This window comes from Notolepis coatsorum, assembly GCF_963971535.1.
Source record: "Notolepis coatsorum genome assembly, chromosome: 5".
In the NCBI taxonomy this organism is placed as follows: domain Eukaryota; kingdom Metazoa; phylum Chordata; class Actinopteri; order Aulopiformes; family Paralepididae; genus Notolepis; species Notolepis coatsorum.
The window spans coordinates 196,577,567-196,596,226 of NC_140169.1; the positions used below are offsets into that span (position 1 = coordinate 196,577,567).

The 18,660-nt window shown below is 43.4% G+C and overlaps 1 long non-coding RNA gene across 1 annotated transcript; it reads left to right on the plus strand.

Moving 5' to 3' along the window:
* Window positions 1-15,309: 15,309 nt before the first annotated feature.
* Window positions 15,310-17,923, plus strand: LOC311228982. Its single transcript, XR_014619717.1, has 4 exons — window positions 15,310-15,387; window positions 16,273-16,302; window positions 17,572-17,626; window positions 17,875-17,923. It is a non-coding gene; the product is annotated as an uncharacterized lncRNA (long non-coding RNA).
* Window positions 17,924-18,660: the final 737 nt, after the last annotated feature.

Here is an 18,660-nt window from a genome sequence, read left to right on the forward strand (position 1 = left end):
ATAGTCATATTTGGCACTATATCGTCGAGTTGGACGTAGTCTATTAAGCTAATAATAGTCTGTTAATATATAGTGCTTTGTGCGGTGAGAATACTACCGTAGTCAGTACCCCATCGTTTCGGGCAGAGAACTGGCTGCTTACCCAGGGTGGTTGACCCCATGTGAAGCTGCACCCGAGGAGCCCCAGAGCCGACGAGCGAGTGGACCTGTATACCGGATTATTCTACCGACGACAGCCCGCCTTCCCAGGCACGGATTATGCTTTGTATACTTTGATTATTCCATGGATAAAGACCCCCGACACTGCCGTGTGTTGGAACCCCCCCCCCTGGAGAGGACGCAAGGTGAGGAGACGCTCTGCAAGACGAGGTCGCTTCACGTCTCTCCCCCGTGGACCGGAGAGAGCCGGCCCACAAAGAGTCCACCTGCTTTCATCTGTGGTCCAAGGATCGCCGGCGCATTGAACGGCACTACAGTGGGTTCACCTGGGATACCCTTGGCCGGACGAGGCAGCCGGATTCTACCCCCCCCCCCCTCCTACTCCTGTCGGCTTACAAGCGACCGGATTAACCCCCCCTTAGTGTATCTAGTATATAATCATTAAAGTATCATTGCTGTTATTCCTTAACTATTCCAGGTCGTATATTTACCACCTGCGCCATCAGAGATTGGACATTCTCTATTGATATACCGACGAATACTCTTTGCCATAAAAGTGCATACTATTTCAATTCATAAATGTAATTAAGTGATTAAGTGCTTGCTCTACACACCATTGCTGTGTAGTAATAAACGCATACTTCGACTTCGTACATTTGTGTTGGATCCGTTTCATCTACGTGAGAGTGTTTATGATAATATATTTATGCCGTGTACTGGGTGGCCGAATATTAAGTACAAAGGTAGTGGTAGTAAGTATCATATCTAGTAATACAGTCAGGGAATTGTACCCCTCAGTTACATCCTCTTTCATCTTCCTCTGTGATTCGTCATTTGCAGCACGCAGTTGAGGTTCTGGGTTCACACATCCATAAGACATTTTCCTTTGTGTCTTTCCCTTGTCAACACTGCTGGGAGTCATCGTTGGTGGACCTATCCTTTTGTGGTTGTCCACTCTGCATTGTAGTTGTTTTGCTAGAGCATCGTAGCCACTACCTATGACTTGATCCTCAATCACATCCTTGAATGACTTAGGATAATCTTGTACCATCTTGCGGGCAATTTCATTAAAATGTTTCTTTTGAGGATGTTTGCAGACAACCAGGATTTCTGCGGAAATCAACCTGACTATTTCTCTTCTATCCCTCGCCGTTGGCCGCTCTTTATTCTCCAATATTTTTTGTATATTCGACGACATGATGTTCCACTGTATCTTGAAACTGAAGTGCCAGTTATTGTCCAGTGCTGCTGTTCCCTTCTCACGGCTGATGGAGCACTCATTGGTGGAGGACAATGAGGACATCGGCAGACCTGGAATACAGTAAGCCATAATTAGCACAGATATGAGAGATTGGTTGTTTTGCCTCTGAGACAATATCATTTATATTTTAAATGAAACAATGAACTATGAGGTAAAAGTTCAGAATGTCTGCTTTCAATTCATGTGTTGTTTTTTAACATACATTGAACCATTTTAGAATAGTGCCATTCTGTATGACAGGTGTTTATTTTTTTTTAAACACATTTACATAGTCAATAAGAACAGTTTTGGGCCGACCATTTACCAATTGAATTCAACATCCCCAACAGTATACATGGTAAATGTACGCACGTTTATTTGTGATGGGGCATAGTCTTGGCGTGAACGGAGGTGACAAGGAGCTTGTAGGCGAGCAGGAGTCAAACAGCGCATCCGCATTTCTGTCTGGAGTGTTGTTGGGAAAGTCTGTAGAGGGGTCCAAAATGGTAGTGAATGATAACGTTATTTTCAAAACAGGCACAGAGGAGTATTATCATATTGTTTGGACCACCACCTCTGCAAGTACACTACTCAGTGCGACCATGGTTGGATGTTAACAGTGAAGACGGCAACAAATTGAGCCCACAATATGAAACTCAAATTTGAAGCTTAAATCAGTGTATTTAAGGGGGGTAGGCTCCCAGATTTCTATGTACTTTTTATTATAATCTCTGCATTTGTCATAATGTCTCGATGGTAATCAATAGATTATGATGATAGGTGCATTCTGGTTTGGCTTCTGACGCACAACTAGGCCGTCCAATTAAACCTGCTGGTTTGAGTTTTGATTGGGTGGAGGTAAATCTTCCCCTGACCCCTTATCCATTATGGATTTTGATTTGACATCATAATTTATTGATTACCATCGAGACATGATAAATGCAGAGGTTATAACAAAAAAAAAGTACACAGTACATTTCACAGAGTAAATTCTACTCAAACTGAGTACATTTGACTCAAACTGAGTAAGATTTTACCCAAACCAGTTTGAGTCAAATGTACTCAGTTTGAGTACAATTTACTCAGTTTGAGTAAAATTTACTCTGTGAAATGTACTGTGTATATCTGGGAGCCTACCCCCCCCCCCCTTAATAGGAGAACCCATTAGAACCCTAATACTTGAACTCATTCCATGTGTACCTCATTAAGGCAGCAGCTAATTATGTAATGAGCACAGTGCAATCTCCTTTCTGGTCGTAACAGACCTCTCAAGTATTGTCATTTGAAAGGAAAGTGTGCACAATGGTTTTACTTACTGCCGCTAGAAGAAAAAATGCCTGAACTGGCAGGAAAGGCTGTAGACGGGCTACTGGAATCTTCTTCCGATTCTCTGCGGTTGTAACCTAAAGATAGATACTTTATTAATCCCATTTTGTTAAACAAAAGTCAGTTTGACATACACTCTACTATATAAAAATGAAGACATGCTCAAATAGAGTGACAGTCAATGTTTCACTTACGCTTGGCATGAGCAATGAACTTTCTGGATTCCACCGGCTTCAGTACACCTTCGAGTTCATGCGGTTGCAAAAACTGTAGATCGTCCACACTAGTCACTCCGAGGCCGTCAAGTAAATCCAGTAGTAAAGGTTGTAGTCCAGAGCCTGGAAGCACTGCATTTATGTAACTGCCCAGGTCACCCATGACTACAAAGAAAGATAAACACAGCTTGAGCCCAGATTTAGCTAAAAGCTAGCAGGTGAAAAGATGCGACAGGCTGCCTCCACATGTATCAGAGGGGACATGTGATGCAAGGCTTCGATCCTCCCTACAACCGACCAGTGTGGGGCATATGCGAGCAACAATCAGGACAGGGGAGGGAGAATTGGCACAAGAGGTAAATTGGGATGGGGAGAAAAATCACAGAAAAGGCAGAAAAAGTAGATAAAAAAAAAAAAAAAAAAAAAAAAAACAGTAATGAAAGCTGTTTAGGATGGTAGTTCAATGCTAAATAAATACGGCTGTTTTTATTGGCTCACCTGGGGTGGCATTGGCTGAGGGGCACAGCTGTTTGATGCCAGCTCCTCCTTGCAGTGTGTGGAAGTGTGTGAAGACACTGAACGCCCAACTGCTGACACCTATCCTGCCACTTTGCCTGAGTCTGTCCTCAGTGTGTGTGTGTGTGTGTGTGTGTGTGTGTGTGTGTGTGTGTGTGTGTGTGTGTGTGTGTGTGTGTGTGTGTGTGTGTGTGTGTGTGTGTGTGTGTATGAGAATGATTTGGATGCCTATACTACATGTTATATATGCCTCGTGCAGCAATTTAGAATTTAGAATGTATGTACCCAATCAATTATGAATCGAATCATTACTCCCAAGAATCAAGATCAAATATAACTGAGATTCCCATCCCCTCCCCAACTAATCAGCCACCCCATATATCGTCAGTAGCGAATTCAGTAAGCTACTGATCCAGAACACTGTGTTTAAGGGACAGGACTGTCATTCCACATAGACTATATGCAGCTAGTGGATAAAAGTCCAAACACTGTTCAGCATTGATGCAAACCATTTGTCTAGCTGCTTCTCCAAGGTTATAGAGGCCATACTCTGCCAGATAGGATGACGAGTGTGGTATCACCAGGAAGTACACACACTTGTTTTCCTTCATCAGAATGAGCTCAATTTGTCCAAATTCCACTGACTCTTCATTCTTAATGCATAGAAAATAGCCTTTCCTATACAGGGTACCCTTCCACTGCACTTCTGTGGACACCAACTCAGGATGTGGGAGCGAGCTTGCTTTAACCGCATCACGCACTTGGTCACTGTACAAGTCAGTGTGGTAAGGAAACATGTTTTTTACTTGCAAAGTTGCAGGAAAGAAAGAGCTGGAGTTCAGATATGACTGAAGCAGCTGATGATTGTTTGCAAGTGTCTTACACACATTTTTGAAGTTCTGTGTCCTCCTTATGCATCTTTTGAAGTATGAGTGTTTGCTCTCAAACCTCATCGTCCACAACCGTATGAGTGGACCAAGTTTCACGATCAAAGAGGGATAGTGGACGAGGTAGTGATGTTTTGGTTTGAGTTTCTCTGTGGGAAATAGTTGTTTCCTTGTTTCAAGATAATCTTGAATCTGAACATTGAGGAAACAGATTTGAGGTACAGATATCTTGGGCGCACAGACCAACTCACAAAGCTCTTTCAGCAAGATCAGTAACTGCCACACTGGATCCTTAGTATCCGACATCTTATCCCCAATAATCACTGGTAGAAGTCTCAAAAGACACCAATTCTCAGCCGCCTGACCACCAATCTTCATACCACTTATACTTACTTCACAAGGAGCAGAACCAGCATCAGAACCCACATATTTGAACTGTGCGATTCGTCGGTTCAGCTGTGTGTATGTGAACCATTTCTTCACCTTTACAAAATACCTCAAGTAAAGGGTAAGGTCATAGGCTACTACGCCTTCAAACAAGTCATGGCCTATGCATGGTGGGAGCCCTGGCTGGCATACATGGAAATACTTAAGAGAGTTGAAAACAGAGTCAAACTTGAGTCCCTTTACATGTGTTGCCTCAGAGTCCTGTAGTTGTCGCAGTGCTTCCTTGTAGGTCTCAACTGTTCTTACCGGAAACCGGTCTGTCGGGTTGTCCATTTTATTTGTAGGCACTAAGCAATACCTGCAGCAGTGACTAGCAGTACTGAAATTCTCAGTAAAGCCACCGATCGAGTGAGAGCCTAAATTGTCCCCCAGAATACATACGACTGTTGCCCGCACCACCTGGCCAGATGAAGTGACCAGTCCATGCCTCTCAAGTTCTCTAATATCTGACAGCATCCGTGCAAACAACTTTTCATGTGCAAAGTACTTAAAGTACCTCTCAGGACACAGAAGCAAAAGCTGCAAGTTGTCAACACTAGAACGATAGATGGCCTCGAAGTTGGCAAGTGTAAAGTAAACTCCTACAATTTTGTGCTTCTTCTTTGATGATCCAAGAGGGTTCACTACCTCAAATGCATCCTGGTACAAGATAAGCTTTAAGCTTATACCTGGCTCCATGAATAAGTCGTTGGACTTGAAAACAGATCCATCGCAAATATCAGTGAACACATTAGTAGAAGCAGCATTATTTTGTGGCTTCACACACTGTTGCCACACAACTGGGTCTTTTAACATGGATCGTAAAGTATCCTGAAGTGGGATATATTGTGCATAACACTCCCTTCTATTCTCGTCTGTGCCAAGATAAATAGCCTGTGGGTGCACATATGAAAAGTTCTTTTGGAAGAACATCTTTCTTCTGTGCCCAGTGGAAAGGTGAGAGCTGCACAGCGAATGCAAATCTGCTTCTCCCAAAATACTCAAAACACTGTCAATATCAGTCTCAGACAAGTTTGTTTTAGCTCCCATTAACTTTTTGAATTCCTTCTTAGTGTACCGATGACACGTATCATTCAAACTGTCAATTTCTTCAACAATAATCTGTATTGTTGATGATGGAATGAGGCATTTAGCCTGCAGACGCATGTAAAAAAGGCATAGATTTTTTTGATACAGGGCTCTCATTTCAGTGTCATCTGGCATGTCGTCAGATGAACTTGCTACATGACTTTCATCTAAATCCCTTTGCACCTCAGCGGAATCCTGAGTAGACTGCGATTGTGTAGGGCCAGGGGTTACAAACAACTCTGTTTGATTCATATGCAACCGTGCGATATGGCTAGTGAATGATGATTTTACTTTATAGGTTTTGTCACAATTTGCAAATGGACATTTTACTGTCTCTTTTTTCAATATATGCAATTTCAGATGTGCAATGACATCCCTGAGATTAGTATATTGCTCCTGACAACTTGCGGCCTCGCATTTGAATGAACATCCTATATAATTTCTTTGTGAAGCAGAGATGGTCCTGTGGTCACGGTACATATGTGTTTTCAAAGCAGTATACTTCAGAAACTGATGTTTGCAGTCAGCCACACCACAAGGGAATTGCTTGTTTGCTTCATGTCTATGAAGTAACTGATGGTCAACATAACGTTTAAGCGATTTGAATGACAGGCCACAGGACTTACATTTACATGTATGACCAGGCATTTTTCAGAAGTTAAGTATTCCCTTAAATCTCATGTTACATCTAACAATTCCAGGAAGTTCTGTGTGTGTGCATGTGTATATAACCTGTCCTAAATCTGCAGATAGGCTAAATGTTGCAACTGATGAAGCGGAACTGCAATCCAAACTGTTGAGACAAAATAAGTGGAAGTGAAGCACAAATAAACTTCAAAAAAGGTTATTTCTAGTGCCGTCAGGCAATTAAAAAAATTAATCTAATTAATCGCATTTTAACCGCATAACCATTTTAGGCCTGATATTTTATATTCTATAATCATATTTCAAATTGCATGCGTCCGGATGGCAGAATTCAGTACTGTATCTACAAAACCTTCTGTTGTATTTTTGTTCAATAAACAATGTGGACTAGGCCAACAGTGACTTTCATGAAGAATGGGGAAAAAAAGTATTGAAATTGACCCAGTTTTTGCGTTTTTATCAAACATTTTGTCTGCCCAACACAATCACTGCACGTGCATATTTTAATCAATGGTTCATATGTAATCGAAATGATCGTCACAACAGGTGCAGGGCACCAGGGGGCGCTGAGAGTCACACACAGCTAGTGGCATGGCACTGATATATGCTTGCTACTACTAGCCGAATGAAAATGTATCTGTTTCACCTAACACTATTGCTCCGTGATTATAGCCACCCATCTCTAAAGCCACAACCACGTTACCATATTTGTAATAATGTAAATCATTGTGTCGTTGTACACATATTGTGTTTATAACGTTAGTAGCTAACATAGCTTAGCTTGGTAGCTATTGTGCTAACAAAATATCCCGACATCCGGCTCGCTGGCCGGCATGAACGGCCGACCCAAAATGGTTCTCTCCTCTCTGTAATCAAATCAAATCAAATCAAATCAAATTTATTTATAGGGCCCGACAACACACGTTAATGTCCCCATGGGCCGTACAGGTCTTCTTTAAACAAGTCAAGAAGACAACATAACAATAAGTCAAGAACAGAACAAGAACACCATAAGGTCCAAAATTTTTTTAGATGAATGCAAATAAATGAAAGAATGCAAGCACTCCCAGACATACCCCACGCGAAGGTAAGGAAAAACTCACTAAAACCTAACAATAGGGAAAAAAGCTCCACAGGCAGTGTGGAGGAGAGAAACCTTAGAAGGGCCATTCAAGGGGGGATCTCCCTTCTTAGATGTTGGTGATAGTAGTGTTGCAGACGGACAGTTGGTAAGCATGCACTCATGTGTGTGGTGAAACACAGATGAGTGCATGCAATAGCTGTACAACCCGTCCCCACGGGTACCCTGCCGGGGGGCCATGGACGCGACAACGGCGACAATGGTGGCAGCCTGTAGGGCATAGATATCTATAATAGAATATAGATGTCTATGCTGTAGGGTGCTCGAGCCCGTAAAGGCTAGTGGTTCACGATAGCTATGAGCTAACAACGGCCGCCGCTGTTGTCGCGTCCACAAGCTCCTCCGCAGGACACCCGCGAGGACGGGGGCACACAAAGAGGAGAGAACCATAGGCTAACGTCAGTGTAGTGGTCCTGACTGTAGGCAGCAGGGACGGCGGAGCTATATACTATATAGGCTAACTGTGATGCACCTAGTGGGCCACCATTGAACTAGTACTATGACCCGGACGGGCAAGGCATTTCCTGAAGTGACGTCACGGCCGTGCTAGCTTTTAGATTCGGCTCATTAATATGCACCTGGCTGTAGTGACGTCGGCGTTTGATAAGCTTTTTTGATTCGCACGTGCATGTTATTCGTGCGTGGACCTTTTTAACTCTTTCAGAGTGGCATTTCCGGTGTCAAATGGAAAAAAATAAATAATGAAATTATATACCAATGATGTAAACTACCCATAATTGATCAGTAGGGTTTAACCTGGAGGTTGGGCTTTAATCATCTTTAGGATAGAGGGGGGTATCATGCACCCCCCGGAAATATACTTCTAACCAGTGTTTCTAGATTTGAAAAAAATTATAGGCTTATGTTAACAAGTTGTCAGAGTGTCCCATGTATCATTTATATGCAAATTAAGGACATGATTATCAAAAAACCGCAAACAAATCTGTTTAATATATCTCAGCCAATATTTCAGATAACTGAACCAATTTGGACAAGTCAATCAGGGCAAGCTTATTTGACGCATATCTCGCCTAGAAAGGCTTTCGAAATAGTGAAATGCCATTTGATGGTAGAAATTCGTTTGTTTTCACTCATAAGATGGCGGCGGTCATAAGATGGCGGCGGTCTCGTAACAATAACCTGCAAACCATCCACGTGGTACATACATGTACATAGGCTATACTATAGGTGGCAGTGAGATCCTGCTGTAACAACCTCTGTGGAAATATTATCACATTTAAAAAAAGTATAAAATCTCCTAAGTTTGAACCTTAACCTAAACAAACGTATTGCTGAAAATATACACTCTATGACTGCTGTCATATACTGCAGAGAACTCTTTCATGGCAAATAAGTAATCTGGTCTTTCCAAAGACATGCGGGCAGGGCCGCCTCAGGGGGTGTGCGAGCAGTGCGGTCGCACAGGGCCTCGCGGGAAGGGGGGCCTCGCAAAAAAAAAATAAAAAAAAAATATTTTTTATTTATTTTTTTTATTATTTTTTATTATTTTTTTTTATTTTTTTTTTATTTTTTTGCGAGGCCCCCCTTCCCGCGAGGCCCTTTTTCATCACAGACCTAAAATCTAGTTTTGCTTATATGCTTATATATTTCACATTAGACACGTTTGTAGAATGTGTCTGACTTCCTGGCTCTGCAGACTGCAGTTTTCCGGTTTCTGCGGATTTGCTGCTCTACAGATTTTAGGATAGTGTTTCCGGCCCGTCCGCCGACCGCCGTAATACCAAATAGAAGAAGAAGACACACAAGGTAGATAATTCAGCGCTATTCAGAGGAGTGAGGCGAGTGGATGTCTTTTCAAAAGAAGGAGAAGAGAACTTGTGAGCAGATAAATCTGTTAGGCAGCAATATGCCGAAAGGTGTCCAGTCTGCCGGAAAGTACTCGAAGAAGAAGAAGAAGAAGAATTACACCGTGGGCCAAGTCTCCTTCCAACTTCACCATTGGCGCCGGCCGCGCCGCATTCATTGATACTGCGTTATGTGAGTCAACCTATGATTAAATACCCGCCGTGGACCTGTCCTGACCTATCTATCTTTCTCTCTTTCTGGAGCCAAACTGGTCGACAAGCTAATATATAGTACTACTAGTAGCTAACTGTGTGTGCCTGCTGAGAGCACCTGGCTGTATGTAGACAGTAGCCGCATAGCTTGTTAGCTGTTAGCTAACGCAGAAGCAAGCTATGCGGCTACTACATGCAGCCAGGTGCCTGATTGAGCTAACTGTTAGCCAGTTAGCTGTTTAGCGTCAGCTGGGAACGTTCGTTTGATGCTATCAGTTAGCCTTGAGAATAGCAGGCCCTGGCACTCTGACTACGACATCATCTTTGACAGAAGATGTAGTCGGGCCTGCACCATGACAAGGCTCTGGCCATAGCTTTGTCCCGACAGCGAGAGGCCTTTCGTCAACGTGGAGACCTGTGTTCCTCGTGCAGGTAAAATGTCATGACATTACCCCACTCTTCCTTCCTTCCCCTCCCGAATGTTTTGTTAATAACGATGTTTTTTTCCAGGCAAAACATATGCTACTTCACAACATTTGGAGATACGACATGTGCTGTGTGTGAATGGTCGTTTGTGTAGCTTGGGTAGCGTTGGGCCGTTGGCCAAAGCTGTGTGTCACGTGGCCTGGTGTCACAGTACCTGGCTAGCCTATTTAGCTGATGTCGGCCATTGGCTCCTTGCTGCTTTGGTTTCTCTGGTATAGACGCTCTTCTTGTTGGATTGTTGATCTTTGTCCTTTTGAATCTCTCATACATGCTATAGTCTCTCTCTAACACACACACACATGACAAACACACATGTTCTCTCTCTCTCTCTCTCTCTCTTTCTAACACACACAGTCTGCCTATGGCGGCCTTTCTCGATGGCTAGGCTGTGCTCAAGGATCTTCAGTCACAGTGCTCAGGTATTCTGCCACTGTGTACTCTCTGTTTAGGGCCAAATAGCATTTCAATTTCTTTCCAATGTGTCTCTCTCTCTCTCTCTCTCTCTCTCTCTCTCTCTGTACACTGTATATTGACTGTAGAACGGGAGCTCTCTCTCGCTCTCTCTTTTGCTATATGTTGACTGTATCATGCCCCGCCTCGGGCAGCGCTATTATTTAAGAATATGTTGACTGTATAAAAAAAAAAAAAAAAAAAAATATATATATATATATATAATTTTTTTTTTTTTTTTTTTTTACCTTTTGGGGGGGGGGGGGCCTCGCGTTAAATCTCGCACAGGGCCTCGCATTTCTCCCAGGCGGCCCTGCATGCGGGACACGTGTGCACGAATACACCTTAAATGATTTTCGAATATAATGCAAAGTTTTGTTCATATTGAAATACTTTTTATTTCTGAATTTCCCATTCTTAATTCTTACATGTGTGCATGAACACATTCATTGCTTTAGCTGCTTTGCACAAACAAATGTACGCTAGCATATTGTTACGGTAAAATACGTGGAAATGTACATTTTAAGACAAGACGACAGTCGCAGATTTCTATTATATAATGACTATTTGAAAACAATGACTTAATATAAATGTCTTACTGGGTCGGGTCTTGCTGCTGTTCCTGTATTTCAGGGCGGAAAAAGTTATTTTTTTTGTGTGATGAGGATTTATATAAGAACCTCCCATGCGCAGAACAGCTTGCATAGGTATCTGTGTCTTTTGCCGGTAGCTAAATGACAATGTAATTATAATGTGATTGATTGATTGATTGATTGATTGATTGATTGATTGATTGATTGATTGATTGATTGATTGATTGATTGATTGATTTAAAAGTTTATTAACAGATTGCAGAATGGGTACAGTGCAGTACAGCTCAATACATACAATTGTTAAGGGGATGCAGACCAGAGAAAGACTTCCCCCATTTTCAATTCATCATATGTACACGACTTACAGATAGACAGTACTGCTACATCTATACATTTATGACATACCAGATTTGCAAATACAGTACTGTTTGTGATACAAAAAGTGTCCAGAAAAAGAGTGTATATACATTTGACGTCGAAACTGTATACATTGGAGGAGGTTGGGTAGGTGGGGTGGGGTTGGGTGGGGTGGGGGGGGGGGGCTGTACATTGGAGGTGGGGGGGGTGGGGGGTTGGGCAGGGGGGGGGGGGACAACTGGGTTAGGAAATGTTTCAACTCATTCAGAACGCAGCGGCCCGCCTGATCTCAAACCTACCGAAGTCGGCCCATGTCACCCCACTTCTTAGGGACCTGCACTGGCTCCCCATTGCTGCACGAATCCGCTTCAAGGCCCTCGACCTAGCATACCGTGCGGCAAAGGGAACCGCTCCCGCCTACCTCCGGTCAATGGTTTCTAACTACACACCCTCAAGACCCCTACGCTCTGCATCTTCTGGCCGCCTCAGACCTACTCCTATCCAAGCTCCGGGAGGGTCATCAAAGAGAAGTCGCCTATTCTCAGTCCTTGCCCCACAATGGTGGAATGAACTATACCCACCCCAGTTAGGACAGCCGAAACACGTCCAATCTTTCGCCGTCGACTAAAGACGCACTTCTTCAACCATTATCTGAATTAAAAAAAAAAAATCTAACCCTAACTAACCGTACTGTCATGCACTTGTCCTAATAAACTAACCAGCACTCAACACTTTGATGAACATTGTTGCTCAGCTTGTGCCCTTCCTGATGGCTTGTCGTACAGAACATGTAAGTCGCTTTGGATAAAAGCGTCAGCTAAATGACTAAATGTAAATGTAAATGTAAATTTGTAGGGGCCATGTTTCGAATTGCAGTATCCCGTATAGGTGTTCTTTGAGGGTGTTTTTGAAAGTGGGTAGTGATTCACATTCCTTTACAGCTTTGGGTAGGGCGTTCCACATTGATGTGGCATAATTGCGAAACGTGTTTAGTTCATTGTTTGAGCCGAATCTGGGTTTAACATGATTTGTTGAGCTTCCTCTAGTGGTTGTGGTATTCACTGACCTTTGGGAAGTATTTTGACATGTACATGGGTACCTTAGTCGTATAGTGTATCTTGTAGACCAGGCCCATTGCAAGTTGCTGTACTCTGTCGTCTACTCTAAGCCATCCTAGGTTGTCAAAGTGGGCAGGGGTGAGGTGGGTTCTGGGGGTAAGGTCAAGTAGTAGTCTGACCAGTTTGTTTTGTGATGTTTGTAATTTAGATTTAAGCGCCTATGAGGTGCTTTGGTACCATGAGGTGCACGCATAGTCGTAGTATATTGAATGAGGGCTCCTGCCAGAGTCTTCAGGGTATTCTTGTTTCTTGAGAGGAGATCCGGTACAAGAATCTAGTTCGTTGGTTGACTTTTTTTATTACATTGGATGCCATTTTGTCACAGGAAAGATTTGCCTCTAGGATGGAACCCAGGTAGGTAATTTCGTCTTTCCTTGTGACAATATTGTCACCCATGCACTGCAACTGAGAAGCCGTCGGTCTTGCTGAGTTTGTTATTTGAACCGAAGAGAATGGACTCTGTTTTGCCCATGTGTAATGATAGTTTGTTATCAGCGAGCCATATGCAGATTTTGCCTATATAGTTCCGAGCTGAGGGTTTTTTCAACCTGCAACTTGTTCTTGTCAGAGACCAGCATGGCTGAGTCGTCCGCAAACAGGAACAAGTTGCAGTCACAGGCTGACGACATGTCATTTGCATAAATTAGGAAGAGTAGCGGTCCTAGTATGCTTCCTTGTGGAACACCACAGCTCACTGTGAGGGGGGGGGATAGAGTATACCGTTTACCTCTACCATCTGTTCTCTCCCCTCCAGGTAGGATTGCATCCAGCTCACTGATAAGCTATCAAAATCAATTGCTTTTAGCTTGTCAAATCAGAATGGAGTGATTGACAGTATCGAAGGCCTTTTGTAGGTCCAGCATGACCATGCCGCAGTATTTGCCCGCGTCCACCTCTTGTTTGATGTGGTCGTTCAAATAGAGGAGGCATGTGTCAGGGAGCAGCTAGATATATAGCTTAGCACAAGGGCTGGAAGCAGTAGGGAGCAGCTAGCTATATAGCTTAGCACAAGGGCTGGAAGCAGTATAGGGACCAGCTAGCCTGCTTAGCACAAGGGCTGGAAGCAGTAGGGAGCAGCTAGCTATAGCTTAACACAAGGGCTGGAAGCAGTATAGGGACCAGCTAGCATATAGCTTAGCATAAGGGCTGGAAGCAGTAGGGAGCAGCTAGCTATAGCTTAGCACAAGGGCTGGAAGCAGTATAGGGACCAGCTAGCTATAGCTTAGCACAAGGGCTGGAAGCAGTATAGGGACCAGCTAGCCTATAGCTTAGCACAAGGGCTGGAAGCAGTAGGGAGCAGCTAGCTATAGCTTAGCACAAGGGCTGGAAGCAGTATAGGGACCAGCTAGCCTATAGCTTAGCATAAGGGCTGGAAGCAGTAGGGAGCAGCTAGCTATAGCTTAGCACAAGGGCTGGAAGCAGTATAGGGACCAGCTAGCCTATAGCTTAGCACAAGGGCTGGAAGCAGTAGGGAGCAGCTAGCTATAGCTTAGCACAAGGGCTGGAAGCAGTATAGGGACCAGCTAGCTATAGCTTAGCACAAGGGCTGGAAGCAGTATAGGGACCAGCTAGCCTATAGCTTAGCACAAGGGCTGGAAGCAGTAGGGAGCAGCTAGCTATAGCTTAGCACAAGGGCTGGAAGCAGTATAGGGACCAGCTAGCCTATAGCTTAGCACAAGGGCTGGAAGCAGTAGGGAGCAGCTAGCTATATAGCTTAGCACAAGGGCTGGAAGCAGTAGGGAGCAGCTAGCTATAGCTTAGCACAAGGGCTGGAAGCAAGCAAATAGTCTATAGTTTAGCACAAGGACTGGAAGTAGGGAGCAGCTAGCGCTCTGTAAAAAAATTAACTCTGACGCACAGAGATGAAATTGATGAAATTGAATTGGGTGATGGTGTTGGAGGTCTGACCCCCCACCCTGACCGCCTGGGGTCTTTCACTCAGAAAGTCCAGTACCCAGGCGCTCAGGGCGGAGCTCAGACCCAGCTCGATCAGCTTGTCCACCAGTCTGGTGATGGGGACTATGGTGTTGAACGCTGAGCTGTATGAACAACAGTCTCACATAGCCCCCCTTCTGACGGTCAAGGTGAGAGAGGGTGCTGTGCAGTACCTGGGAGACCGCGTCGTCAGTGGACCTGTTTGTCCTGTATGCAAATTGCATAGGGTCCATATCACTGGGGAGGGAGGCACAAATGTGGTCCTTGACCAGCCTCTCGAAACATTTCATGACCACAGAGGTGAGTGCCACCGGTCTGTAGTAATAACTGTGAATTGAACTTGCATTGCTGCACTATAGTCCATCCGTTGCAAGTCAACGCCCCCCCCCCCCCCCCCTCCATCCATTAACTCAACTGGACTGTCACTGTAATATTTATGAACAGTTGTACAGTGTCCCCCACCCACCCCTCCTACCCAACCCCCCCACCCACCCAACCACCTCCAATGTACAGTCAGATTGGTTATTTTTGGTTGAGGTTGAAAAAGCTATGTTGATTCAATATTTAATTACAGATACCATTTCAACATTTGAAAAACTGTCGTTGAATCAATTTAGTAGATTCCCCCTCCCCTCCTCCCCCTCCCCTCCCCTTCGAGAGGGTATAGTCCTAAGCAACTCGCGAGACCTAGAAGATCTCACGGGACTTGAGGTATTCAAACACTTTGGCGCGATGGATGGTGTCTTCACTGACTGGCTTGACAAATAGTCTGAGCCAAACTCCTTGGTAAGTCATTGACAATATTATGTATTATGCCATTCACATACCATAATCTTGCTGTCATCGTTTGACTACATGCTACTTTGTGAATTATTACCGTGGTGGCAACTAGTAGGCTAGAACGAAGCTTGTTAGCATTATTAGCTAACATGCTAGATGGTATACTTAACTGGTAAGTGAGTTCTTATGGGAATAGTATGATTCCGTTCAGATACCATCACCGGGCTGTTATCGTTTGACTAAATGTTATCTCTGTGCCGTGGCAAATAGTTTGGAGCTTGTTTGAGCAAATAGTGATGCATATTATTATAGCTACTAACGTTAGCTAGCTAGCATGCTAGCTAACGTTATTCTGCCATTTTGTTTCGTGATTAAAATGTACGTTTTTAATAGTTACATAAGCATTGTTGTAACTAGTGTTAACAAATACTTTATTATAGTTCAATTGTGTTAAACTTGGGACACAGCCATGGCTCTATTTTATTTCGTTTTGTATGTGAGGCATTTTAGCTTGCAGTTGTTGTGTTGCATTGTGGGTCTTCAGCACAAAGTAATCCCTTGCTGAGGGTAAGATGGTTTTCTGTCTGCTCAGACTCAGAATACTTAATTAACATGATCTGTGCTTTTATAAAAAAACAGATATTATTTATCTGGTTTTGGTTATTTTGCACAGTAAATACTTATTCAGGCCTACCTGCAATTCAGAATTTAATCCAGCAGGGCGGCAGTGATGTTCATTCTGCCTTTTGTTATATATAAAAAATGGGGCTTTGAAAGACTGACATATTTGAACTTCTAGCTCCTGCTACTCTAAACATATATATATAATATACACAGTCTTGATAAATTGCATACAAGGTTTTTTAAATATTTTGATCGTCTTCTTTTTAGAATTCGCTGGCAATCATCGCCGCTATCAAGGTGAGTTTCAAGTTTCAAGTTTCAAGTTTCTTTAATAGTTGTCATACAGAAGTACAGAATACTTTTGTACAAAATGCTTCTTACTGTTGCGCTCCAGAGACTGTGCATGACAAGATAAGTATGAAATAAAAACATAGTAAAAATTAGAAGTAAAAAAAGAGGTCACAGTGTTCAGTTTAGACATATGTACAATGTTCGTAGACGTAGTTACCATACAATATACAATACTGTGCAGTGTACTAATATACAATACTATATAGTGCAAGGCATAAATGGACGAGGTGCAGTTTAGGTACAATTCACAGTAGGTGTACGAGTTGTAGTGCAAATCCTTTATCAATAAATATAAAGTGTAAGTGTGTTTGTGTGATCTAAAGTGTGGAGAGTGGGTGCTGCAGTGTGTTGTTTGTTTGAGTGAGTGTGTGCGTGTGGGTGTGTGTGCTGTGTGCATTTGATGGTTGTTGCATAGTGATTATTGTTCGTTTAGCGATTATTGTTCGTTTAGCAGCCTGATGGCCTGGGGATAGAAGCTCCTTCTGAGTCTTTCTGTGCTCGCCTTAAGACTCCGGTATCGCTTGCCTGACGGCAGCAGTTCAAAGAGGCAGTTGTTCGGGTGGCTCGAGTCCTTAATAATTCTCTTAGCCTTCCCCTTGCACCGCTTGTTGTAAATGTTCTGGAGGGTGGGAAGCCCCCCTCTAATTGTGCGTTCGGCTGAACGTGTCACTCTTTGTAGTCTGCTACGGTCTTGTGCAGTGCTATTCCCAAACCAGGAGGTGATGTTGCCGGTCAGGATGCTCTCTATTGTACATGAGTAGAAGTTCCTAAGGATCTTCTGACTGACTTGGAACTTCCTTAGGCGCCTGAGGAAGTAGAGGCGTTGTCGTGCCTTCTTCACAACACTGTCAATGTGTGTGGTCCATGTCAAGTCCTCGGATATGTGGGCTCCGAGGTACTTGAAACTGTTCACTCTCTCAACTGGTGCCCCGTCGATGCTGAGGGGGCTGTAGTCCTTGACCCCCGACCTCCTGAAGTCCACAATCATCTCTTTTGTTTTGCTGACGTTCAGGGAGAGGCAGTTCTCCTGACACCACTCACTGTGTGAGTTAACTAACACATTCTCAAATCATGTTTTGTTTTTACCACCAGACATGCGCTAGGTATATGGAGCTAGGTACACTTGCTACTGTAGGTTATATGGTGCTCATTGATAACTACTTTGATGGTGCTTATTTTTTCCTTATTTTGTTAATTATGTTGCTCTTTCTCTAGGAATGCCAATGTATAACTCCAGCCCCTATTACCACACTGCCATTGATTCAGCTCAGTAAGTATTATCTTTCAATTCAATATTGTCTGTCTCTCTCACCCCACTTCAAACTTCACACCTTTATCTGTGTTTTCATCTCTGTCTTTCTGTCTCTCTCACCTCGACCCCCTCCACTTCACACAACACCTACATTGCCAAAGCCTTTGTCATTTGATGACACAGCAGTGCTATGTCTGTCTCTCCCTCTATCTCCGTCTCCCTCTCTCACTGGCATAACATTTTTATTGTCGTATTCAATATTTCAGAGATTCTTCGCCAGAGGAACTTGAAGCCATTCCTGAATTACCACCAGAGACCAGCAGTTGCACGCAGGCAGAGACTGCCTGTAGTGTGAGTTGAATTTTATACACAAGTTCACTGGTGTTTATTCTTATATAAAACGTCTCTAAAGACGTATGTTTACCTTTGCATTGATTGGCGGATTTTTGACTGAAGACATTGGATCTTTCCTGCTCTCCCATCCAAGTCCCAGGTTGTAATGACGTAATCATGACACTTAGTTGATTTTGAGTAGACAATTACTCGTTGCATCTGGGCTCATAGTCATAGCCATATAGGAATGACCGCTACACCGTCGCGCCAATAGCGGCCGAGGGAGGGAGAGTTAAGCGATTTCTTTGTCATTCAGACAGATTCTCCTATCTGCACCTATCTGACACGTATAGCCACTGATGGTGGAGAAGTGCTGTCCAATTAGCCATTTTGGGGAAATTCAGGCATAAAATAATATTCTGTTGTGTGTCACTGTCAAACAATCCAATATTTCAGAGATTCTTCGCCAGTTGCGGGAAGTATGTCACCACCTGAAGACGCAGACCACCACCTGAAGCCCATGTAGAATTGTGAGTTGAATTTTATACATGATAGATCAGTGGTTCTCAAACTTTTTACACCAAGTACCACCTGAGAATGTAGCTGGCTCTCCAAGTACCACCATATGACCGGTGTTAAAATACAGTCTATTCAGCTATGCACAGTTCACGCAGGAGGCAAATGTATTCCTAATACCATTATTTATTGTTAACTTTTGT